Raw genomic sequence first — 26889 nt, forward strand, 5'->3', positions numbered from 1 at the left:
AGGTGTGGGATTTAGTTTGTCTTCTAGAGCAGCTAGTAAATAGCCAGAAACAGTACAGAACAACTGCTGGGGCCACATCAGTGACTGGCCACACAGTGTATCCTAGTCTGGATCAGCTGAAGAGGCTGTGAACCCACCCAAAACCGTGAATTCCCTAAGCCATGGCGGCTGGTGCCCCTCCCCCACAGGCTGCTTCCCAGAGGGGAAAGGAAAGGGACTTTACTAGCAGCAGGGGCTGAACACAACCAAACTCCAATCATGGAATTAATTCACAAATTCTGACCACTAAAAATAAGCCCCCAGCTCAGCTGAACCTTGAGTAAAAGCAGAAGTTGCTGTTTTTTGCCCCAGTGCAGAGGGGGTATGGTTGATGGAAAAACAAAAAAGAAAAAAAAAAGCAGAAGTTGTTCTGGATCTGAAAAGGTCTGGGCCCTGAAGGAAATGAGGGGGCGCATAGGACCTGGAGATGCACAGAACAATGTACCAACCTAAGTTCTTGATTGGCAAACCCAAATGGGGGACATGCTCTGAAAAGGATTTTTCTTTTTCTTTTTTGTGTCTGTGTTTTTACAGCTTGACTACTCTTTAGATACAACTGCAAGGCTTCTCAGGCTCCAACTGCCCCAGGCATAGGCAGAATTGAGCTTGTTTGAGTTTTGTCTGGAGTCTGTGCTTTCCCCAAGAGAGGGGTGGGACCCAGCTTGGGTGGAATCCCTCCCTCAAGGAATTCAGACCCCCGCTCTGGAAAAGTGAAGTGATTAAAGCCAGCCTACAATCTCTCCTCTATCTCAACCACACCACCAGAAGGGAGAGTCTACTGAAGTTAAAGGCACCATATCACCTTATGCTGGTGGGACCCACAGGCAGGAAAGCACCAAATACTGGGCAGGATATGAAAAACACAGAGTCCAGAGACTTCGTAGGAAATCCTTTCAGCCTTCTGGGTCTCACCCTCAGGGAAAACTGACTCAGATGACTCCTCCTGAGAGGAGGCCAGTTTGGTCCGGGAAAATCTGGCTGGGTTCTATAATACCTAAGTAGACCCTCCTAAGGGGTGTGGGGAGGAACCATACAGGCAGGGCAAGAAACAAAAACACAAAAACTAAAAAATTCTGATCTGTTAAACAAAACCTAAGCTAGAGGACTAGAATAAGCTGAACTGAATGTCAAAGAACAGATGGACAACAAAGTCATCCAGCAAGAAGATCCTAGGTAAAAAAAAAAAAGTAAAACAATCTCCAGAATAAACTAGTTAAGGTAATTAAATGCCTAGATGCCAGCAAAAATTAACAAATCATACTAGGAAAATTGAAGATATGGCCCAGTCAAAGGAACAAACCAACAATTCAAATGACATACAGGAGTTGAAACAATTAATTCAGAATGTTCAGATAGATCTGGAAAACCTCATCAAAAATCAAATCAATGACCTGAGGGAAGATATAAAGAATGCAAGGAATGAACAAAAAGAAGAAATCAAAAGTCTGAAGAAACAAATCACAGAACTTATGAGAATGAAAGGCACAGTAGAAGAGATAAAAAAACAATGGAAACCTACAATGTCATATTTCAAGAAGCAGAAGATAGAATTAGTGAACTGGAGGATGGGACATCTGAAATCCAACAAGCAAAAGAAAATATAGGGAAAACAATGGAGAAATATGAGCATGGACTCTGGGAATTGAATGAAAACATGAAGCACATGAATATACGTGTTGTGGGTGTCCCAGAATGAGAAGAGAAGGGAAAAGGAGGAGAAAAACTAATGGAGGAAATTATCACTGAAAATTTCCCAACTCTTTTGAAAGACTTAAAATTACAGATTCAACAAGCGCAGTGTACCCCAAACAGAATAGATCCAAATAGACATACTCCAAGACACTTACTAATCAGAATGTCAGACGTCAAAGAGAAAGAGAGAATCTTGAAAGCAGCAAGGGAAAAATAATCCATCACATACACATAATTGGGTATAAGACCATGCATAGATTTTTCAGCAGAAACCATGGAGGCAAGAAGACAATGGGATGATATATTTAAGATTCTAAAAGAGAAAAACTGCCAACCAAGAATTCTATATCCAACAAAATTGTACTTCAAAAATGAGGGGGAAATTAAAATATTTGCAGTCAAAAAATCACTGAGAGAATTTGTGACCAAGAGACTGGCTCTGCAAGAAATACTAAAGGAAGCTCTAGAGACAGATAAGAAAAGAAGGGAGAGAGAGGTGAGGAGAAGACTGTATAAATCAAGACTATCAGTAAAGGTAAAAAGAAGGAAAATTAGATTGACATATAAAATCCAAAAGCCAAAATGGTAGAAGAAAGTACTGCCCATACAGTAATAACACTAAATATTAATGGATTAAACTCACCAATCAAAAGAGATAGACTGGCAGAATGGATTACAAAACAGGACTTATCTGTATCCTGTCTACAGGAAATGCATCTTAGACCCAAGGATAAACATAGGTTGAAAGTGAAAGGTTGGGAAAAGATATTTCATGCAAATACCACTCAGAAAAGAGCAGGAGTAGATATACTAATGTTCAACAAATTAGAGTTCAAATGTAAAACAGTTAAAAGAGACAAAGAAGGACACTATGTATTAATAAAAGGAACAATTCAACAAGAAGACATAACAATCATAAATATTTATGCACCGAGCCAGAATGCTCCAAAATACATGAGGCAAACACTGAAAAGAGAAATAGATGCATCTACGATAATAGTTGGAGACTTCAATTCCCTACTCTCATCAGTGGACAGAACATCTAGACAGAGGATCAGTAAAGAAACAGAGAATTTGAATAATACAATAAATGAGCTAGATTTAACAGACATTTATAGAACATTACACCCCACAACAGCAGGATACATCTTTTTCTCAAGTGCTCATGGATCATTCTCAAGGATAGACCATATGCTCGGTCACAAAGCAAGTCTTAATAAATTTTAAAAGATTGAAATCATATAAAATTCTTTCTCAGATCATAAAAGAATGAACTTGAAAATCAACAATAGGCAGAGTGCCAGAAAATTCACAAATATATGGAGGCTCAACAACACACTCTTAAACAACCAGTGAATCAAGGAAGAAATTACAAGAGAAATCAGTAAATATCTCGAGGCAAACGAAAATGAAAACACAACATATCAAAACTTATGGGATGCAGCAAAGGCAGTCCTAAGAGGGAAATTTATTGCCCTAAATGCCTATATCAAAAAAGAAGAAAGCAAAAGTCGAGAAATTAACTGTCCACTTGGAAGAACTAGAGAAAGAACAGTAAATTAACCCCAAAGCAAGCAAAAGGAAAGAAATAATGAAGATTAGAGCAAAAATAAATGAAATTGAGAACATGAAAACAATTGAGAAAATCAACAAAGCCAGAAGTTGGATCTATGAGAAACTCAGTAAGATTGATGGACCCTTGGCAAAGTTGACAAAAAAAAAAGAAGAGAGAGGATGTAAATAAATAACATCAGAAATGAAAGAGGAGACATAACCACTGACCCCACAGAAATAAAGGAGGTAATGAGAGGATACTATGAACAACTTTATGCTAATAAACTGGACAATGTAGATGAAATGAACAACTTCCTAGAAAGGCTTCAACTACCAACATTGACTCAAGAAGAAATAGAAGACCTCAACAAAGCAATCACATGTAAAGAAATTGAATCAGACATTAAGAAGCTCCCCAAAAAGAAAAGTCCAGGACCAGATGGCTTCACATGTGAATTCTACCAAACATTCAAGAAAGAATTTGTACAAATCCTGCTCAAACTCTTCAAAAGATTTGAAGAGGAGGGAACTTCATACTATGAAAACAACACCACCCTCATACCAAAGCCAGACAAAGATATTACAAGAAAAGGAAACTACAGACCAATCTCTGTAATGAATATAGATGCACAATAGTCTCTTCAATAAATGGTGCCTGGAGAACTGGATAGCCACATGGAAAAGAATGAAAGAGGATCCATATCTCACACCCTATACAAAAATTAACTCAAAATGGATCAAAGACCTAAACATTAGATCTAAGACCATAAAACTTTTAGAAGAAAATGTAGGGGAATATCTTATCAATCTTATAATAGGAGGCAGTTTCCTAGACCTTACACCCAAAGTATGAGCATTGAAGAAAGACAGACATGAACAGACATTTCTCAGAAGAGGAAATACAAATGGCCAAAAGGCACATGAAGAGATGCTCAACTTCCATGGCCATTAGAGATATACAAATAAAAACCACAATGAGATATCATCTCACACCCACCAGAATGTCCATTATCAACAAAACAGAAAACGACAAGTGCTGGAGAGAATGTGGAGAAAGAGGCACACTTTTTCACTGTTGGTGGGAATGTCAAATGGTACAACCACTGTGGAAGGCAGTTTGGCGGTTCCTCAAAAAGCTGAATATAGAATTACCTTATGACCCGGAAATACCATTGCTAGGTATCTACTCAAAGGACATAAGGGCAAAGACACAAACAGACATTTGCACACCAATGTCTATAGCAGCATTATTTACAATTTCAAAGAGATGGAAACAGCCAAAATGTCCATCAACAGACGAGTGGCTAAACAAGCTGTGATATATACATACGATGGAATATTATGCAGCTGTAAGACAGAATACAGTTATGAAGTATGTAACAACACGAATGGACCTTGAGGACATTATGCTGAGTGAGATTAGCCAAAAACAAAAGGAGAAATACTGTGTGGTCTCACTGATATGAACTGACATTAGCAAGTAAACTTAGAGAAATTCAGTTGGTATCAGAGACCACCAGGAGATAGAAATAGGGTAGATATTGGGTAATTGGAGCTGAAGGGATACAGATTGTGCAACCGGACTGATTGTAAAAATTCAAAAATGGACAGCACAATACTACCTAACTGTAATACAATAATGTTAGAACACTGAATGAAGCTGAATGTGAGAATGATAGAGGGAGGAGGTCTAGGGGCACAAATGAAATCAAAAGGGAAGATAGATATGGTAGAATCTAAGAATGCCTAGAGTGTATAATGATAGTGACTAAATGTGCAAATTTAAAAATGTTTCTGCATGAGGAAGAACAAAGGAATGTCAATAAGGCAGGGTGTTGAAAATAGATGGTAATTAATATTTTAAAATTTTAACTTATGTGTGAGACTAAAGCAAAAAAATGTCTCTTTGGAACAAAATTCATATTTTGACTAGTGCATTTCCTAATATAACTTATGTGGACAGCTTAATCGAACACCATAGTACTTGGAACCTTGAGTAGGGAATGAGATTTTGTAGGTTTGTCCAGAGTGATGCCTCAGTAAATCCCAGAGTGATTTGAACAGTGAATAAAAAAGTATTTTCAAAGTCCCCTTGGGGGAATGGTGAGAAAGGCAGAAAATTCAACTTCCCCAAGTGGAAAATTCTTGATATTCTCACAAGCAGTGGGGACAACCAAAGCAATAGGGCGAACTGCCAATTTTGTTTGTTCATATGAAACTTCACCCCACAAAGGATAGGCTAAACCTACTTAAAATTAGGCCTAAGAGTCACCAAGAGAATCTCTTCTGTTGCTCAGATGTGGCCTCTCTCTCTCAGCCAACATGACAAGCAAACACACTGCTCTCCCCATCTCTGTGTGGGACATGACTCAGGGGTGTGGACTTTCCTGGAAATATGGGACAAAAATCCTAGAATGAGCTGGAACTCAGCATCAAGGGATTGAGAAAACCTTCTCGACCAAAAGGGGGGAAGAGTGAAATGAAACAAAATAAAGTGTCAATGGTTGAGAGATTTCAAACAGAGTCAAGAGGTTATCCTGGAGGTTATTCTTATGCATTAAATAGATATTACCTGTTTAGTTAAAGTGTCATGAAGAGGCTGGAGGGAACTGCCTGAAAATGTAGAGCTGTGCTCCAGTAGCCATGTTTCTTGAAGATGTTTGTATAATGATATAGCTTTTGCAATGTAACTGTGCGATTGTGAAAATCTTGAGTCTGATGCTCCTTTTATCTACCTTATCGACAGACAAGTGAAATATATGGATTAAAATAAATAAATAATAGGGGAAACAAATGTTAAAATAAATTTGGTAGATTGAAATGCTAGTGATCAATGAAAAGGGAGGGGTAAGAGGTATGGTATATATGTTTTTTTCTGTTTCTTTTTTCTTCTTGTTCTAAATTGATGTAAATGTTCTAAGAAATTATCATGATAATGATTATACAACTTTTTGATGATATTATGAGTTATTGATTATATAACAATAATGGAAAGATCATATGTTAAGTAAATCAAATCAATGAGTTGAGAGAACATATGACAAAAGAGATGAAGGATATAAATAAGACATTTGGTGATCATAAAGAAGAAATTGAGAGCTTGAAAAAACAAATGGCTGAACTTATGGGAATTAAAGGCACAGTAGAAAGGATGAGAAAAACAATGAGGACGTACAACAGCAGATTTTAAGAGGCAGAAGAAAGGGTTAGTCAGCTTGAGGACAGGACATCTGAAATCTTACACACAAAAGAAGAGACAGGGAAAAGAATGGAAAAGTATGAGCAGGGTCTCAGGGAACTACATGACAACATGAAGCCCATGAATATACATATTATGGGGGTTCCAGAAGGAGGAAAGAAAGAAAAATGGGCATAAAGAATAATGAAGGAAATAATCACTGAAAATTCCCCATCTCTTATGAAAGACATAAAATTACAGTTCCAAGAAGTACAACATATACCAAACAGAATAGATCCACACAGACTTACACCAACACACTTGCTAATCAGATTGTCAAATGTCAAAGACAAAGACATACTGTTGAAAGCAGCAAGGGAGAAGTGATTCATCACATAAAAGGGAAGCTTAATAAGTGTATGTGCAGATTTCTCAGCAGAAACCATGGGTGTGAGAAGGCAGTGGTATGATATATTTAAGATACTAAAAGAGAAAAGCTGTCAGCTAAGAATTCTATTTCAGCCAAAATTGCCCTTTTAAAATAAGGGAGAATTTAAAACATTTACAAACAAACACTCACTGAGAGGGCCTGCAAATAACTGTAAATCTCTACAAGAAATACTAAAGGCAGCATTACAGGCAGATAGGAAAAGACAGGAGATAGAGGTCTGGAGAACAGTGTAGAAGTGTAGTGCATCACTAAGAGTAATAAGGGAAAGAAAAAAGATATGACATACAAAATCCAAAAGACGGTACTATCTTTACAGTAATAACATTAAATATTAATGGAATAAACTCCCCAATGAAATGACATAGATTGGCAAAATTGATTGAAACACTGGGCCCACCTATATGCTCTCTACAGGAGACTCACTTTAGACCCAAGGACAAAAATGATTGAAAGTGAAAGGTTGGAAAAAGATATTTCATGCAAACAACAAACAGAAAAAAGTAAGGGTAGCTATACTAATATCCAGTAAATTAGACTTCAAAGGTGAGGCAGTTAAAAGAGACAAAGAAGAATACTATGTATTAATAAAAGTACCAATCATCAAGAAGACATAACAATTACAAATATTTGGGGCCAGAGAGTCCCAAAATATATGAGGCACACACTGACAACACAAAATGGAAAAATAGGCACTTCTACAATAACAATGGAGACTTCAATACAACATTCTCATCAATGGATAGACCATCTAGACAGAGGATCAATAAGGAAACAGAGATTTTGAATAACACAATAAATAATCTACACTTAGACATTTACAGGACACTGAACCCCACAATAACAGTATACACATTTTTCTCAAGTGCTCATCGGTCATTCTCCAGGAGAGAGAACATGTTGGGTCACAAAGCAAGTCTCAATAAATTTTAAAAGATTGAAATTATACAAAACACTTTATTAGATAATAATGGAATGAAGGTGGAAACCAATAACAGGTGGCAGTCCAGAAAATTTTCAAATATATGGAGGTTAAACAACACACTCTTAAACAACCAGTGGGACAAGGAAGAAATTACAAGAGAAATCAATAAATATCTTGAGGCAAGTGAAAATGAAAACACAACATAGCAAAACTTATGGTATACAGCAAAGTAGTGCTGAGAGAGAAATTTATTGCCCTACATGATTATATTTAAAAAGAAGAAAGAGCAAAAATCAAAGAATTGACTACACATGGAGAAACTACAGAAAGAAAAGCAAACTAACCCCAAAGCAAATAGAAGATAAGAAATAATGAAGATTGTATGCAGAAAACAATAGTGAATCAACAAGACAAGAAGTTGGGTCTTTAAGAAAATCATTGTAAACTGAGCTAGTCTGATAAAAACAGACAGAGGATGTAAATAAATAAAATCAGAAATGGGAGAGGGGACATAAGTACTGACCATACAGAAATGAAGGAGATAATAAGAGGATATTGTGAGCAACTATTGGTAACACATTAGACAACCTAGATGAAATGGACAACTTCCTAGAAAAGCATGAACAACCAACATTGACTCGAGGGAAACAGATGACTTGAATAAGCCAATAACAAGTAAAGAGATTGAATCAGTCATCAAGAAGCTCCCAAAGAAAGAAAAGTCCAGGTCCAGGTGACTTCACATGTGAATTCTATCAAGTATTCAATGAAAAATTAGTACCAATCCTGCTCAAACTCTTCAAAAAATTGAAGATGATGGAAAGCTACCTAACTCATTTGATGAAGCCACTATTACCTAAATACCAAAGCCAGACAAACATACTATAAGAAAAGAAAATGACAGACCAATCTCTAGTGAACATAGATGCAAAAATCCTCAACAAAATACTCACAAATCAAATCCAGCAGCACATGAAATGAATTATACATCACGACCAAGTGGGATTTTTTCCAGGTAGGCAAGGCTGATTCAACTCAAGAAAATCAATTAATGTAATTCAGTACATCAATAAATCAAAACAGAAAAATCACATGATCAACTCGATGCAGAAAAGGCATTTGACAAAATTCAATGTCATTTCTTGATGAAAATACTTCAAAGGATAAGAATAGAAGGAAACTTCCTCAACATGATAAAAGGAATAGATGAAAAACCCACAGTTAAAATCATACTCAATGTTGAAGGCTGAAAATTTGCTTCTAAGCTCAGGAACAAGACAAGGATGCCTACTGTTACCACTGTTATTCAACAGCGTGTTAGAAGTTTTAGCAATTAGACAAGAAAAAGATACAAAAGACAGCCAAATAGGGAAGGAAGAAGTAGAACAGTCACTGTTTGCAGATGACATGATACTATATGTCAAAAATCCCCCAAAAATCTACAGCAAAGCTATTAGACCTAATAAATAAGTAGAGTAAATTGTCATGGTATAAAAGCAACACCCCAAAATCAGTAGTGTTTCTATATATTAGTAATGAGCATTTTGATGTGGAAATCAATAAAAAGTTCATCTACAATAGCAACCAAATGAATGAAATATTTAGGAATAAGTTAAACCAAGGTCACAAGAGGCCTATACAGAGAAAACTACAAGAAATTGCTAAAAGATATCAAAGAAGACCTAAGTAAATGGAAGGACCTACATTGTCCATGGACTGGAAGACTAAATATGGTTAAGATGTCACTTGAATACAAATTGATTTATAGATTTGGTGACCATAAAGAAGAAATTGAGAGCTCATAATGGCTGAACTTATGGGAATGAAGGCACTATTGGAAGGAAGAGAAAAACAATGGAGACTTACAACAGCAAATTTTAAGAGGCAGAAGAAAGGATAAGAGACCTAGAAGACAGGACATCTGAAATCTTACACACAAAAGAAGAGATAGGGAAAAGAATGGAACAATATGAGCATGGTCTCAGGGAATTACTTTGTGTGCAAGTAAGGGAAACCCATATCCAAAGGAAGTATCTATTCCAGTTAGAACAAACCAATGCCCCTTCCATGACAGAAGTGGTCCAATGTAATCAACCTGCCACCAGGTAGCAGGCTGATTATCTTGGGGAATAGTGTCATATCAGGGAATGAGTGTGGGTCTATTGCTGACAGACTGGGCACTCAGGTTGGCCTTGGTGAGTGAAAGTCCATGTTGCTGAACCCATGTATAACCTCAAGCCCTACCATCATGCCCACTTTGTTCATGAGCCCATTGGGCAATGGTAGAAGTGGCTGGGGAAAGAGGATGACCTGTGTGCTAGTTTGAAAGGATTATGCACCTAGAAAAGTCATGTTTTAAACCTGATCCAATCTTGGGGAGCAACCATTTCTTTTAATCCCTATTTACCATTATAGATTGGAAACTTGATTAGATTATCTCTAAGGAGATATGACTCGCTCAATTGTGGGTATTAAACTCGGATTAGAGGGAGATGTGACTCCACCCATTCAGGCTGGTCTTGATTAGTTTACTGGAATCTTTCATTTCTTTTTTTTTTTTTTTTTTTTTTTTTTGAGGGGGATGCATTGTCCGGGAATTGAACCCAGGTCTCTAGCATGAAAGGTGGACATTCTAACCACTGAATTACCCATGCACCCTACTGGAATCCTTTAAAAGAGGAACTATTTTGGATAAAGCCATGAGTCATCAGAGCCCAAACAGCCAGAGACTTTTGGAGATGAAGAAGGAAAACACACCCTGGGGAGCTTCATGAAGCAAGGAGCCTGGAGAAAAAGCTTATAGATGTCACGATGTTTTTCATGTGCCTTTCCAGTTGAGAGAGAAACTCCAAACTTCATCAGCCTTTCTTGAGTGAAGGTAAGCTCTTGTTGGTGCCTTAATTTGGACATTTTTATATACTTGCTTTAATTTGGATATTTTCATGGCCTTACAACTGTAAACTTGCAACTTATTATATTCCCCCTTTTAAAAGTCATTCCAATTCTGGTATATTGCATTCTGGAAGCTAGTGAACTAGATCAACTTGTATCCACAGAACAGGTCATCTTATCTACTTGATTATTAAAACATTCCAATGCTGAAGTCACCCTTTGGTGAACATTGGCATGAGACACAAATATCTTCATATATTTTGCCCACTCAGAAAGGTCTATCCACATACCTCTTCACCAGACCTCTTTGTCACAAGTTTTGCAATCATATTCCTTCCATGTCCCTGATCATCCAGGCAAACCATTAGCAACAGCCCATGGGTCAGTATACAAACATACCTGTGGCCAGTTCTCTTTCCAAGAAAAATGAACAACCAGATGGACTGCTCAAAGTTCTGCCCATAAGGAAGATTTCCCCTCACCATTATCTTTTAAGGATATCCCAGAAAGGGATTGTAGTGCTGCAGCTATGCACTTCCTGGTGGTACCTGCATATCATACAGAACATCTGTAAACCAGGCTCAAGTTTTCTCTTCCTCAGCCAAGTGACTGTAAGGAACTCCCCAAGAGGCCATAGCTCTGGTCTGGGAAAGAGATGGCATTGTGGCAGGAGAGGGGGCCATGGGCATTTAGGCCACGTCCCTATGTAATTTACTTGTGCCTTCAGGACGTGCTCAAGCTCTATCTCTTCTATACCATTTCCATTTTATGATGGAGTGCTGCTGTGTATGCCCAGTTTTATGGCCTGGTAGGTCAGACAACAACCAGATCATGATAGGCAACTCAGGTCTTGTGGTAACTTGGTGGCCCATGGTTAAGCATTCAATCTCTACTAAGGCATAGGAGAAGGCTGTCATGGTCAGGTTCATGTGTCAACTTGGCCAAGTGGTGGTACCTGTTTGTCTGGTTGGGCAAGTGTTGGCCAGTCTGTTGCAATGAGGACATTTCATAGATCATGATTATGTCAGCTGCATCCACAACTGATTCCATCTGTAATCAGCCAAGGGGAGTGTCGTCTGCAATGAGTGATGCTCAATCTAATCACTGGAAGCCTTTTAAGGAGGATTCAGAAGAGAAAGGCTCTCTTCTTGCTTTGGCTGGCGAGCCTCTCCTGTGGAGTTCATCCAGACCCTCCATCAGAGTTGTTGGCCTCACAGCCTGCCCTGCAGATTTTGGACTCTATGTTCCCGTGGCCATGTGAGACACTTTTATAAAGTTTATATTTGTGAGTGTTCCCTGTTGATTCTGTTTCTCTAGAGACCCCTAAATAATACATCTTGGTACCAGGAGTGGTTCTTAAGAAATAGAATCTTAAAAATGGGTTTTTATGAATGGCTTTCTACTCTGACTGGACTCAAAGGTACTAAGGACTCTGATTCCCATAATCAGAATGACACTCCCAATCCACGGAGTGAGTTCGCAAAAGAGATAGTCAAAACATCACCATTCAATTCTCCCAATGCTTCACTTGTATGAAGCCAGCTCTGGGGGATAACGCTTTTGGCACCTTTACAGAATTTTGTGGAAATAAGAAGTATAGAGATGTTGGCTGGTTGTTGTTAGATACACTGGCTACATTAAGGAATTGAAGGGATGGGCATGAGGCTTCAAATGAGAAGCTTAAAGGCTGTCTGACAGATGTAGAATCTTCTATGAGTATCCTGAAGGAAAATCTTATTTTCTGTAGCCGTAGACTTGAGATCTCTGAAAATCAAACTCTGAATCTTATTGTTAGAGTAGCAACTTTACAACATGAACTAAAATCTCAATGTTGCATGGTGTCTGCTGTTAAAGTGAGGACATTGATTGGAAAGGAGTGGGATCCTGAAAAATGGGATGGTGACATATGGATTGATAATGATGTCGGAGGTGAGGTTGAAACCCTAGGTCATGCTGAGTCCTCTCTAGATAACCCTGAAATGGTCTGCCCTGAGGACATGGTCACGCCACCTCCAGCCTGCCTTGAGGAGTTGGCCACCCAACCTCCTCCTGAAGGGATTAACCCTGGAGTGATTAATCCTGTTTCACCAGATGAAACTGCAAGTGAATGCCCTGAAGCAAATGGCTTAGAAGATATTTCTAATTCTTTTCATGACCCACCCACACCAACCATCATTTCTTCCAGACCTATAACTAAAGTCCCAACAGGCCCTAAAGGTGAGGTACAAAGTATCACACGTGAAGAGGTACATTATACTACAAAAGAACTGTGTGGGTTTTCCAATTTATATTGACAGAAATCAGGGGAATATGTGTGGCAATGGGTTTTAAGGGTGTGGAATAATGGTGGGAGAAATATAAGGTTGGATCAGGCTGAATTTATTGATACGGGCCCACTAAGCAGAGATTCTGCATTCAATGTTCTAGCTCGAGAGGTTAGAAAAGGTATTAGCAGTTTATTTGGATGGTTGGTTGAAACATGGATCAAAAGGTGGCCAGCATTACCTGAGGTTGAAATGCCAGAGCTGCCCTGGTATAATGTAGATGAGGGGATCCAGAGGCTTGGAGAGATTGGAATGTTGGAGTGGATTTATCATGCAAAGCCTGCTCTTACACCCCAGGAATGTCTGAAGGATGCACCTTTTACCAGAACAGTGAGAAATAAATTTGTGAGACTAGCACCATCATTCCTGAAGAGCTTTGTAGTTGCACTTCTCTGTAGGTCATATATTACTGTAGGAACTGCTGTCACTGAGCTGGAATCCTTAAACACAATGGGGATGACAGGATCCCGAGTTGACAGAAGCCAGGTGGCAGCACTTTATTGCCAAAGACAGGGTAGATGTGGCTGTTATAAAAGACAGCAAATTCAAAGCAGGCATCAGAATTATATGACTCGCAGAGATTTCTGGCACTGGCTAGTAAATCATGGGGTACCTAGAAATACAATAGGGCAGTGTACTAAATTCTTGTTTGAGCTGTATAAACAAAAGAGTTCTAGATCAAGTGAAAAGAAGTCTAACCTAAATTACAAAAACACAGTCACGGCCCCTTAATCAATTTCCAGACTTGAGACAGTTTACAGACCCAGAGCCCCTTGAATGAAGAGTAGGCTAGGTCCTTTAGGGGAGAACCCTGTTACACTGCCACAAATCTATACTGTTAATCTTCCTCCAAGCCTTCCCCAAGGAGACCGACAGACTTTTACCAGGGTAACTGTGCATTGGGGAAAAGGAAATGGTCAGATATTGCAGGGATTATTAGACATTGGTTCAGAAGTGACATTAATTCCAAGGGATCCAACACGTCACTCTAGCCCACCAGTCAGAGTGGGGGCTTATGGAGGTCAGGTGATCAATGGAGTTTTAGCTCAAGTCTGTCTCACAGTGGGTCCAGTGGGGCCCTGGACCCACCCTGTAGTTATTTCCCTAGTTCCAGAATGTATAATTGGCATAGACATACTGAGCAACTGGCAGAATCCCCATTTTTGGCTCTCTAACTCATGCAGTGAGGGCTATTATGGTGGGAAAGGCCAAGTGGAAGCCACTAGAACTGCCCCTACCAAGCAAAATAGTAAATCAGAAGCAATACCGGATTCCTGGAGGGATTGCTGAGATTACTGCCACTCTTAAGGACTTGAAGTATGCAGGGGTGGTGATTCCCACCACATCCCCATTCAACTCTCCTATTTGGCCTGTGCAGAAAACAGATGGGTCTTGGAGGATGACAGTGGATTATCATAAGCCCAACCAAGCGGTAACTCCAATTTCAGCTGCTGTTCCAGATATGGTATCATTGTCTGAGAAAATCAATATATCCCCCGGTACCTGGTATGCAGCTATTTTCTCTGGCAAATGTTTTTTTCTCAATAGATACTAGTAAGGACCACCAGAAACAGTTTGTTTTCAGCTGGCAAGGTCAGCAACATACTTTCACTGTCGTACCTCAGGGATATATCAACTCTCCAGCCCTATGTCATAATCTTGTCTGCAGGGAACTTGATCGTTTCTCCCTCCCACAAGACAGCACACTGGTCCATTATATTGATGATATCATGTTGATTGGACCTAGTGAGCGAGAAGTAGAAACTACTCTAGACTTCTTGTAAGGCATTTGTGTGTGAGAGGATGGGAGATAAATCCAACAAAAACACAGGGGCCCTCCACCTCAGCGAAAGTTCTAGGTGCCCAGTGGTGTGGGGGATGTTGAGATATCCCTTCTAAGGTGAAGGATAAGTTGCTGCATCTGGCCCCTCCTACGACCAAAAAAGAGGCACAATGCCTAGTTGGTCTTTTTGGATTTTGGCAACAACATATTCCTCATTTGGGTGTGCTACTCCGGCCCATTTATCGATTGACCAGAAAAGCTGCTAATTTTGAGTGGGGACCTGAACAAGAAGAGGCTCTGTGACAGGTGCAGGCTGCTGTACAAGCTGCTCTGCCACTTGGGCCGTGTGATCCAGCAGATCCAATGGTGCTGGAAGTGTCAGTGGCAAATTGAGATGCTGTCTGGAGCCTTTGGCAGGCCCCTATAGGAGAATCACAACACAGACTCTCAGGATTTTGAAGCAAAGCCTTACCATCTGCTGCAGATAACTACTCTCCTTTTGAGAAACAGCTTTTGGCCTGATACTGGGCCTTAGTAGAGACTGAATGCTTAACCATGGGCCACCAAGTTACCATGAGACCTGAGTTGCTTATCATGAGCTGGGTGTTATCTGACCCACCAAGCCATAAAGTTGGGTGTGCGCAGCAGCACTCCATTGTAAAATGGAAATGGTATATACGAGATAGAGCCAGAGCAGGTCCTGAAGGCATAAGTAAGTTACATGAAGAAGTGGCCCAAATGCCCATGGTCTCCACTCCTGCCACATTACCTTGTCTTTCCCAGACCAGAGCTATGGCCTCCTCAGGAGTTCCTTACAGTGAATTCACTGAGGAAGAGAAAGCTCGGGCCTGATTTATAGATGGTTCAGCACGATATGCAGGTACCACCCAAAAGTGGACAGATGCAGCATTACAACCCCTTTTTGGGGTGTCCTTGTAGGACAGTGGTGAGGGGAAGTCCTCCCAGTGGGCAGGACTTGGAGCAGTGCACCTGGTTGTTCATTTTGCTTGGAAGGAAAACTGACCAGAGGTACATTTGTAAACTGACCATGGGCTGTTGCTAAAGGTTTGGCTGTATGATTAAGAACTTGGAAAGACCATAATTGAAAAATTGGTGACAAAGAGGTCTTGAGAAGAAGTATGTGCATAGACCTTTCTGAGTGGGCTAAAAACATGAAGATATTTGTGTCCTATGTGAATGCACAACAGAGGGTGACTTCAGCAGAGGAAGGTTTCAATAATCAAATGGATATGATTACCCATTTTGTGGATACCAGTCAGCCTCTTTCCCCAGCAACTCCTGTCATTGCCCAATGGGCTCATGAACAAAGTGGTCATGGTGGTAGGGATGGAGGTTATACATGGGCTCAGCAACATGGACTTTCACTCACCAAGGCTGACTTGGCTACAGCCACTGCTGAGTGCCCAATCTGCCAGCAGCAGAGACCCACACTTAGCCCCTGATATGGCACCATTCCCCGAGGTGACCCACCAGCTACATGGTGGCAGGTTGATTACATTGGACCACTCCCATCATGGAAGGGGCAATGATTTGTTCCAACTGGAATAGACACGTACTCTAGATATGGGTTTATTTTCCTTGCAGGCAATTCTTCTGCCAAAGCTACCATCCGTGGGCTTACAGAATGCCTTATCCATCGTCATGGTATTCCACATAGCATTGCTTCTGTACAAGGAACACACTTCGCAGCAAATGAAGTGCGGAAATGTGCACATGCTCATGGAATTCACTGGTCTTACCATATTCCCCATCATCCAGAAGCAGCTGGATTGATAGAACGGTGGAATGGCCTTTTGAAAACTCAATTACGGTGCCAACTAGGTGGCAATACCTTGAATGGCTGGGGTAATGTTCTCCAGGAAGCTGTATATGCTCTGAATCGGTGTCTGCTGTATAGGGCTCTTTCTCCCATAGCCAGGATCCATGGGTCCAGGAACCAGGGGGTGGAAATGGAAGTGGCACCATTCACTATTACCCCTAGTGATCCACTAGGAAAATTTTTGCTTTTTGTCCCTGCCACCCTGATCTCTGCTGGTCTACAGGTTTTAGTTCCAAAAGGAGGAGTGCTTACACCAGGAGAAACAACAATGATTCCATTGAACTGGAATCTAAAACTGCCACCTGGTCACTTTGGGCTACTCATGCCCCTGGATCAACAAGCCAAGAAGGTGATTGCGTTATCATCTGGGGTGATTGACCCTGACTATTACAGGGAAATAGGACTGCTACTATACAATGGAAATAAAGAAGAGTTTTCTTGGAATATAGGCGATCCCCTAGAGTGTCTTTTAGTACTACCATGCCCTGTGATTAAAATCAATGGAAAACTGCAACAACCCAATCCAGGCAGGACTACCAATGGGTCTGAAACTTCAGGAATGAAGGTTTGGGTCGCTCCACCAGGCAAAGAACCATGGCCAGCTGAAGTGCTTGCTGAGGGTAAAGGGAACATGGAATGGGTAGTGGAAGAAGGTAGTGATAAATATGAACTATGACCACGTGATCAGTTACAGAAACGAGGACTGTAATGCTGTTTTGTTCCTGTTATACTATTTAATTTGTAAGATATCAAGTTTAAGAATGAATGTTACCCAAGGACTTGCACTCTATTCTGGAGAGAGTTAATGTGTGTCCATTTATATACAGGGCAGTTGAGTATTGTTAGGTGAAAGAAAAAAAAATGTGTGTTTTAATGTTTTTTTATTTAGAAATTAGGCATGGTTTAAGGTGATATATATAGCTGCCAAGTTGACAAGGAGTAGACTATCATGGTCAGGTTCATGTGTCAACTTGGCCAAGTGGTGGTACCTGTTTGTCTTTGGGCAAGTTCTGGCCTGTCTGTTGCAATGAGGACATTTCATAGATCATGATCACGTCAGCTGCATCCACAGCTGATTGCATCTGTAATCAGCCAAGGGGAGTGTCTTCTGCAATGAGTGATGCTCAGTCTAATCACTGGAAGCTTTCTAAGGAGAATTCAGAAGAGACAGGCTCTCTTCCTTCTTTGGCTGGTGAGCCTCTCCTGTGGAGTTCATCCAGACCCTCCATCGGAATTGTCAGCTTCACAGCCTGCTCTCCAGATTTTGGAGTCTGTTTTCCCGTGGTCACGTGAGACACTTTTATAAATTTTATATTTGCATGTGTTCCTTGTTGATTCTGTTTCTCTAGAGAACCCTAACTAATACACAGGCCAAGAGCTGTTTCTCAATAGGAGACTAGTTATCTGCAGAGGATGGTAAGGATTTACTCCCAAATCCTAAGGGTCTGCATTGTGATTCTCCTATAGGGGCCTGCCAGAGGCTCCAGACAGCATCTCTATTTGCCCTTGACACCTTCAGCATCATTGGATCTGCTGAATCATATGGCCCAAGTGGTAGAGCAGCTTGTACAGCAGCCTGCACTTGTCACAGCACCTCCTCAGGTTGCAGCCCCCACTCAAAATTAGCAGCTTTTCTGGTTACTCAATAAATGGGCGAGAGCAGTACACCCAAATGAGGAATATGTTGTCTCCAAAATCCAGAGGCCAACTAGGCATTGTGCCTCTTTTTTGGTCATAGGAGGGTCCAGATGCAACACCTTATCCTTTACCTTAGAAGGGATATCTCAACATGTCCCACACCACTGGACACCCAGAAATTTCACTGAGGTGGAGGGGCTCTGTATTTTTGTTGAACTTAATGCCCATCCTCTGACATGCACATGCCTTACCAATAAGCCAAGAGTAGTTGCTACTTCCTGCGCATTACGTCCAGTAAACATGATATCAATATAATGGGCCAGTGCTACGTTTTGTGGGAGGGAGGATGATCAAGGTCCCTACAGACAAGATTATGACATAAGGCTGGAGAGTTAATATACCCCTGAGGTAGGACAGTGAAAGTACACTTCTGGGCTTACCAGCTGAATACAAATGTTTCTCATGGTCCTTATTAACGGCTATTGAGGGAAAAAACATTTGCCAGATGAATAACTGCATAGCAGGTATCAGGGCGTGTGCTGATTTTCTCAAGCAATGATACAATATCTGGAACTGCAGCTGCAATTGGAGTCATCACATGGTTAAGTTTATAATAACCCACTGTCACCCTCCAAGCCCCATCTCTTTTCTGCAAATTCCATATAGAAAGGATGAATGGAGATGTGATGGGAGTCACCACTCTTGCATCCTTCAATTCCTTAAAAGTGGCACTAATCTATACAATCCCTTGAGGAATCCAATATTGCTTCTCATTCACTATTTTGCTAGGTAGGGGCAGTTCTAGCAGCTTCCACTTGACCTTTCCTACCATAATAGCCCTTACTCCATGAGTCAGAGAACCAGTCTGGAGATTCTGCCAGTTGTTGAGTATGTCAATTCCAATTATGTATTCCAAAACTGGAATGGGTACAGAGACCCACTGGACCCACTGTGAGACAGGCCTGATCATTTATCATCTGACTTTCTTAAGCCCCTACTCTGACTGGGTGATCAGAGTGATGTTCTGGGTCTCTTGGAATTAATGTTACTTCTGAACCAGTGTTTAATAAGTCCCCAAATTTCTGATTATTTCTTTTTCCCCAGTGAACAGTCACCCTGGTAAAAGGCCATAGGTCTCCTTGGGAAAGGCTGGGAAGAAAGTCAACAGTGTAAATTTGGGAAAATGTAACAAGATCCTTCCCCATGGGTACCAACCATCCCCGCATTCAAGGGGGTCTGGGTCTGTAAATGTCTCAAGTCTGGGAGTTGATTAAGGGGCCATGACTCTCTGTTTTTGTAATTCTTATTAGCCTTCTGTTCACTTGACCTTCTGCTTATATATTTCAAACAAGAATTTAGTAGACTGCCCATCTATTTTATTTCTAGGTATCCCATGATCTACTAGACAATGCCACAAGTCTCTGCGAATCAGATTATTTTGACTGTTGCTTTGAGTTTGCTGTCCATTAGGGTGGCCACATCCACCTTGTCTATGGTGATTAACTGTCACCACATGGCTTCTGCCAACTCAGGATCTGATCATCCCCATTATATTTAAGGATTCCAGCTCAGTGGCAGTGGTTCACAGTAATACATGACATACAGAGAAGTGCAACTACAGAGCTCTTCAGGGATGATGGAGCTAAACTCACAAATTTATTTCTCAAAGTTCTGGTAAAAGATGTGTCCTCTGGGCATTCCTGGGGTGTGTGAGCAGGTTTTCCATGATAAATCCACTCTAACATTCCAGTCTCTCTAAGCCTCTGGATCCCCTCATCTACATTATACCAGGGCAGTTCTGGCATTTCAACCTCAGGTAATGTTAGCCACCTTTTGATCCATGTTTCAATCAACCATCCAAACAAACTGTTAATACCCTTTCTAAACTTTTGAACTACAATGCTGAATGCAGAATCTGCTTAGTGGGCCCATATCAATACATTCAGCTTGATCCAACTTTATATTCCTTCCATCATTATCCCGCATCCTTAATATCTGTTCCCACACATATTCCCCTGACTTCTGTCTATGTAGATTGGAAAACTCATGCAGTTCTTTTGGAACATAGCATACCTCCTCATGGAGTCACACTTTGTACCTCACCCTTCGGAGCCTGTTGGGGCTTTAGTCTAGTTATAGGTCTTGAAGGAAAGAGGGGTAGTGTGGATGGGTCATGAAAAGAAACAGAATTTCCTTTCAAGCCATTTGCCTCAGGGCATTCCATTGCAGTTTAATCTGATGAAACAGGATTGACTGAACTGCTCCACACACAGGAGTGAAGGTTGTTTCCCCAAAGGAGGTGGTTACAGGTTTAGCAGGCACTGAAAGGTTAATCTATTTAGGTAGAGTTTGGATGGAAGACTCCTCTGGACAGACCGGAGGCCAGGAAGCTGTTGTCTCAAGGCAGGCTGGAGATTGGATGGCTGTTTCCTCAGAGCAGGATGCAGGAGGGGCAGCTGTTTCCTCAGGATGGATCATTACAGGTCTATCTAGTAAAGGCTCAAAAGAGAAAAAGGATATTAAAAAGACACTACGTGGTGCAGTGCAATGATGGCTCAATGGCAGAATTCTCGCTTGCCATGCCGGAGACCAGGGTTCAATTTCTGATGCCTGCCAATATCTCCTCCCCCCCAAGAAAAGACACTATGTGAACATAACAAAGAATTTGAAAGGATGTAAAAATAACAGCAGAACTGATGGAAATAAAAGACCCAATAGAAGAGATAAAAAATACACTAGAGATCAAATTCTGTCGGGTCATTCTGTCTCACACTGTGTTTCTTTTTGCTCTTGAGAAGATGGCCCAGCCACCCAAGTCAGTGGTGTTTGTATGTCTTCATAACATTTGTCAGTCACCCATTGCAGGAGCAGTTTTCAGAAAACTTGTAACTGATCAAAACATTTCAGATAATTGGGTGATGGACAGTGCTGCAACATCCAACTATGAGACGGGAAACCCTCCTGATTATTGAAGGCAAAACTGCATGAAGAAGTATGATATTCCTTTGAATCACATTGCCTGACAGGTTATCAAAGAAGACTTTGCCACATTTGATTATATACTGTGTATGGATGAAAGAAATCTGAGATATTTGCAAAGAAAAGGGAGTGACGTTAAAAAATGCAAAGCAAAAATTGAACTTGGGAGATATGATCCACAAAAGCAACTTATCATTGAAGATCCCTATCATGGGAATGACTCCAACTTTGAGACTATATACCAGCAGTGTATTAGGTGCTGCAATGTGTTTTTGGAGAAGTGACAGTAAAGCTGATCATTGCATCCATGCAATGATCAAAGGAAGCAATCAATGGAAGCAATGATTAGCACACCTTTACAGTGATGATCTGTCAGTCAGTGTGGTAAAAAATGTGATGTTTCATAGCTCAAGGCCACAACATTTTTTTCAATTGACTTATTGTTTCTTATCTTTAAAAATATATAATTCAAAATCAATGTTGTTTTTGCAAAAGAATTCATAAACATATTTGATTCAGATAGCTTTTGGGGTACATTAAAGGTTTTTAAACAAATTGGACCTCTTCTTTTGCCCAATTACAAAAATAGTGGAACAAACAAAATAGTAGGACCACAAAACATAATGTTTTGTAACAACCTTTTTTTTTTCAGTGTTTAATCTTAGGGTACTATCCAGTGATGGCTAGCCTTCTAATATGCTTAATTATGATCTTAATAAGTAATTGAAACATCACTTTCAGCTCCAGGTCAATATCTGAGCCCATTAAGACTTTTAAATAATCTACCTCTTTATTAAGCCAAAAATGTATAGCTTGATGGACAAATGTCCTCTATTCACCTACACCACCTTTTTTTCTTTTATTTTACCCCAGGACCTTTTATTGAATTACATACCCCCCTAGTCATAGGAGTTCACAATCTTGATTGGAAGTATTTTGATTTACAGATTCCCAGGGTGCACATTTATATGTTAAAAGGATAAGAAAGGGAATGATTTATGGTAGAAATCTTTAGCATTAGTCTTATTTTTCTTTATCTAGTTTATTTCACAAGGAAGTCAACTTTTTGCTCCCACTTTGGACCACTTTGCCTCTGAAACTTCAATTAAATCCAGAAAGGACACTGTATGTTATTTCATCTTATGCTCACTTTGACAAATATGTTTGCTTTATATGCATATATAATCCAAATGTCAAATATTATATATTGGCTTATGGGGGAATGCTATTATGTTGAAGTCCTTATAAAACATATTGTATTCTTTTATCAGTTTTTCATTTATAGGTCATTACTGTGTACCTTGAGATAACTGTAATTTCAAATTCACCTGGATATATAACAGAAAAGACTTCTTTCAAAATAAACTGGGAAATATAAAAATACAATTGAGATAAAAAAAATACACTAGAGGTACTCCACAGGAGATCTGAAGAGACAGAAGAAATCTGAAATCCTACGGATTAAAGAACAGGCAGTGAAAAGAGTGGAAAAAGTGCAGCAGAGTCTTAGGGAATTGAAGCACAGCAGAAAGTGCACATACATATGCATCAAGGGTATCCCAGAAGGAGAAAAGAGGGGGAAAGAGGCATAAAGGATATTTGATGAAATAATGGCCAAAAAATCCCCAACTCTTATGAAAGACACAAAGGTATATGTCCAATAAGTGCAGCATACTCCATACAGTATAAATCCTAATAGACCAACTCCAAGACACATACTAATCAAAATGTCAAATACCAAAGACAAAGAGATAATTCTGAAAGCAGCAAAAGAAAAGTGATTCATCACATATAAGGGATGCACAATAATTCTAAGTTCCAATTTTGCATCAGAAACCGTGGAGACAAAAAGGCATTGGTATAACATATTTAAGGTACTAAAGCAAAAAACTACCAGCCAGGAATTATTTATTCATCAAAACTATCCTTCAAAAATGAGGGACAGTTAAAACAGTCACAGATAAACAGAAACTGAGAGAGTTCATGAAGAAGAGACCTGCCCTACAAGAAATACTAAAGGAAGTGCTATAGGCTGAAAGGAAAAGACAGGAAAGAAAGGCTTGGAGGAGAGTGTAAAATGAAGAACTTCAGTAAGAGTAACTAAAAGTTGGGGGAGAGAGAGAGAGGGAAAGGGAGAGGGAGAGAGAAATAAGAAACAACATATAAAAGCCAAAGAATAAAATGGTTGAAGTAAGTACTGGCTTTACGGTAACAACACCGAATGTTAATGGATCAAGCTTACCAATCAAAAGACAAGATTGGCAGAATGAATAAAAATTATGATCCATGAGTGTGTTGTCTACAGGAGATGCACCTTGGACCTAAGGACACAAATAGTTTTGTGCTGGTTTGACTCTGTTTGTTATCTACTCCAGAAAACCCTATATTCTTTTAATCCAATCTTGTGGGGCAGACCTATTGTTGGGTGAGTCTCTTTGATTAGATTGTTTCCATGGAGATGTGGCCTTACCTAGTCAAGGTGGGTCTTAATATACTTGCTAGAGTCCTTTAAGAGAGAGATATTTTGGAGAGAGCCAAGAAAAGCTAAGAGAGAAAAGAAAATGCATTAGGAAAAGCCAGAATGACCCACAGGAGTAGAAAGAGCCATTCTGAAACCAACTCAGGAGAAAAGGGCCAGTAGGCATTGCCATGTGCCTTCCTATGTGACAGAGGAACCCTGGACACCAGCCCTTCTTCAGAGTCAAGGTATCTTTGCTGGATGCATTCATTTAGACATTTTCATGGCCTTAGAATTGTAAATTTGTAACTTAATAAATGTCCTTTATAAAAGCCAATCCATTTCTGGAATATCGCATTCCAGCAATTTTAGTAAACTGAAGCAAGGTTGAAAGTGACAGGCTGGAAAAAGATATGCCATCCAAATAATAAAAAGAAAAGACCTTGAGTAGCTATATTAGTACTTGATAAAATAGAATTTAAATGCAAAACTGTTAAAAGAGAAAATGAAGGACATTATATATTAAGAATGGGAAATCCACCAGGAAGAAAAATCAATCATTTATATTTATACACCTGACCAGGCAACCCCAAAACACATGGGTCAAATGTTGACAACAATGAAGGGAGAAAAAGATGTCTCTACAATAATAGTTGGAGATTTCATCAATAGATAGAATATCTAGACTGAAGGGCTCATCAACAGATAGAATATCTAGACTGAGGATCAATAAGGAAACAGAGAACTTGAATAATATAATAAATTAAATAGATCTAACAGACGTTTACAAAATATTGCAACCCAAAACAGCAGGATATGCATTCCTCTTAAGGGCTCATGGATGATTCTCCAGGATATGCCACACTTTGGGTCATAAAATAGGCCTCAATAAATTTAAAAAGATTGAAATTATGCAAAGCACTTTCTTTGATCAAAATGGAATGAAGGAGCGGGCAATGGTGGCTCAGTGGCAGAGTTCTCACCTGCCATGCCAGAGACCCGGGTTTGATTCCCAGTGCCTGCCCATGCAAAAAAGGGAAAACAAAATGGAATGAATCTGGACTTCACTAATAGGTAGAGAACTATAAAGCCACAAATATGTGGAAGTTAAACAACACATTTAAACTATCAGAGAGTCAAAAAGGAAATTACAAAGAAATCAGTAAAAGCTTGAGACAAATAAAAACAAGAATAATAAATACCAAAACTTATGTGATATACTGTTGGTAGTGCTGAGAGGGAAATTTATAGCCCTAAATGCCTATATTTAAAAAAGAAGGAGCTGAAATCGAAGACATAACTCTAAACTTGGAATTACTAGAAAAAGAGCAGCAAACTAACCACACAGGAAGCAGAAGGGAAGAAATAACAAAGATTAGAGCACAAAGAAATGAAATTTTGAATTAAAAGAACAGAGGATCGGGCAGGCCACGTGGCTCAGTAGGCAGAGTTCTTGCCTGCCATGCTGGAGAGCCAGGTTCGATTTCCGGTGCCTGCCCATGCAAAAAAAAAAAAAGTAAAAGAACAGAGGATCAGCAAAACAAAAAGTTGGTTCTTTGAGAAAAGCAATAAAATTCACAAACCTTTAGCTAGACTGACAAAGTCAAAAAGAGAAGATGCAAATAAATAAAATCAGAAATGAGAGGGGGGACATTACTGAACCCAAGAAATAAAAATTATCATAATATGCCAGCAAGGTAGACAATGTAGATGAATTGGAACACTTCCCAGATATACATGAACAACCTACAATTACTCTAGAAGAAATAGAATACCTGAATAAAAACAATCACAACTAGAGAGGTTGAGGAGCTGATATCATCAACATGGTGACATAAAGAGTTACTGAAATCTCTCCTTAGAGATTCAATGTAAACAAAAATTAATTCTGAATTGTTCAGGACTCAGGAGGAAGACATAGACTTGAGAAGAACCCCAGCAATGCCAAATGGAAGAAAGAGAAAAAATATCAGGTAGAAAACTTCCGTCTCAGACCAGTCACAACTCTCCTCTTCCCCACACTTGAACTCACACAGTGTGGGAGGGAAACAGAAACAGCAGCTGGGATCTCTTCCACCAGGGACACAGAATATAAATTTTCTCATAGCAGTTTGACAGATCCACACCACTTGGGGACCCAGAGGACTAGGAAGGACATTTCAAGGCCCGGACAATGACAGACAAAGAATCTGAGAGAACATGGGCAGACACTGAGTTTCCAGGTCTGGTTTTAATGCCCTTCCCCCACCACTGAGAGAAACAGCAGAGGGCAGCCTGATCCTTGCCTGGAGTTTGGCTGAAAAATAGGATGGATGAAGGAGTCCTCTGCCATGAGTAAAGTGAGGGACACAGCTCCACACTGAGCCAGATTTGGGGAACACCACAGTTCTAGCCCCACCTGGAAAAACACAACTTGGGCAACAGGTTTCTGAGGATGATTAAATTACTGAACAGCACCATCTGCCGGACAGACCAGAAAGTGCAAGGGAAATGAAAGGCTTTGCAGGGAGTTTTCGGAACATGTCCCAGGCCCATAGTAACTTGTCTAGAACCCCAGCCCAGGAACTGACCCCTGTTTTGGCTGAGAAATACAGACAGCCCAACTGCTAAAGCAGTACCCTAAAGCTAACCCAGGTCTTGTGGGCCAGCATAAAACTGAGCACCACTGGAAGAGAGAAGACTTGTTTTATCCCCAAACGGAGACTGTTCTGTAGTGCCCAGTGCTTACAGCCATCCCTGAGGCAGGCAACTGTGGGTGACTGGTTTCTGGGAGAGATTGTGGGGCAGAGCCAATCTGATCACTGGCCAGCAAGAGAGACAACAGACACAGAACAAAGCCAAATAACAAGAAAACCCTAGGCAAAATAGAAAAAATGACCTTCAGAATAAACTAAATAAGAAAATAAGATACCTCAACACCAACAAAAAATCACAACCTATACCAGGAAGCACATACCAGGAAGCATATACCAGGAAGATAAGGCCAAACCAAAGGGACAAATTAACACTTCAACAGAGATACAAGAGTTGAAACAACTAAATAAAGATGTTCAAGTAGATCTTCTAAATAAAATGCAAAATCAAATCAATGTGGTGAATGAACATATGGCAAAAGAGATGAAGGATAAAAAGAAGGCTC

General features: G+C 40.0%; 1 pseudogene; it reads left to right on the plus strand.

Annotated features, from left to right (window-relative positions):
* The first annotated feature begins 21111 nt into the window (after positions 1-21111).
* LOC143671259 (low molecular weight phosphotyrosine protein phosphatase pseudogene) lies at positions 21112-21576 on the plus strand (annotated as a pseudogene).
* The last annotated feature ends 5313 nt before the right edge of the window (positions 21577-26889 follow it).

The sequence above is a fragment of the Tamandua tetradactyla genome, chromosome X, assembly GCF_023851605.1.
Source record: "Tamandua tetradactyla isolate mTamTet1 chromosome X, mTamTet1.pri, whole genome shotgun sequence".
Taxonomy (NCBI): domain Eukaryota; kingdom Metazoa; phylum Chordata; class Mammalia; order Pilosa; family Myrmecophagidae; genus Tamandua; species Tamandua tetradactyla.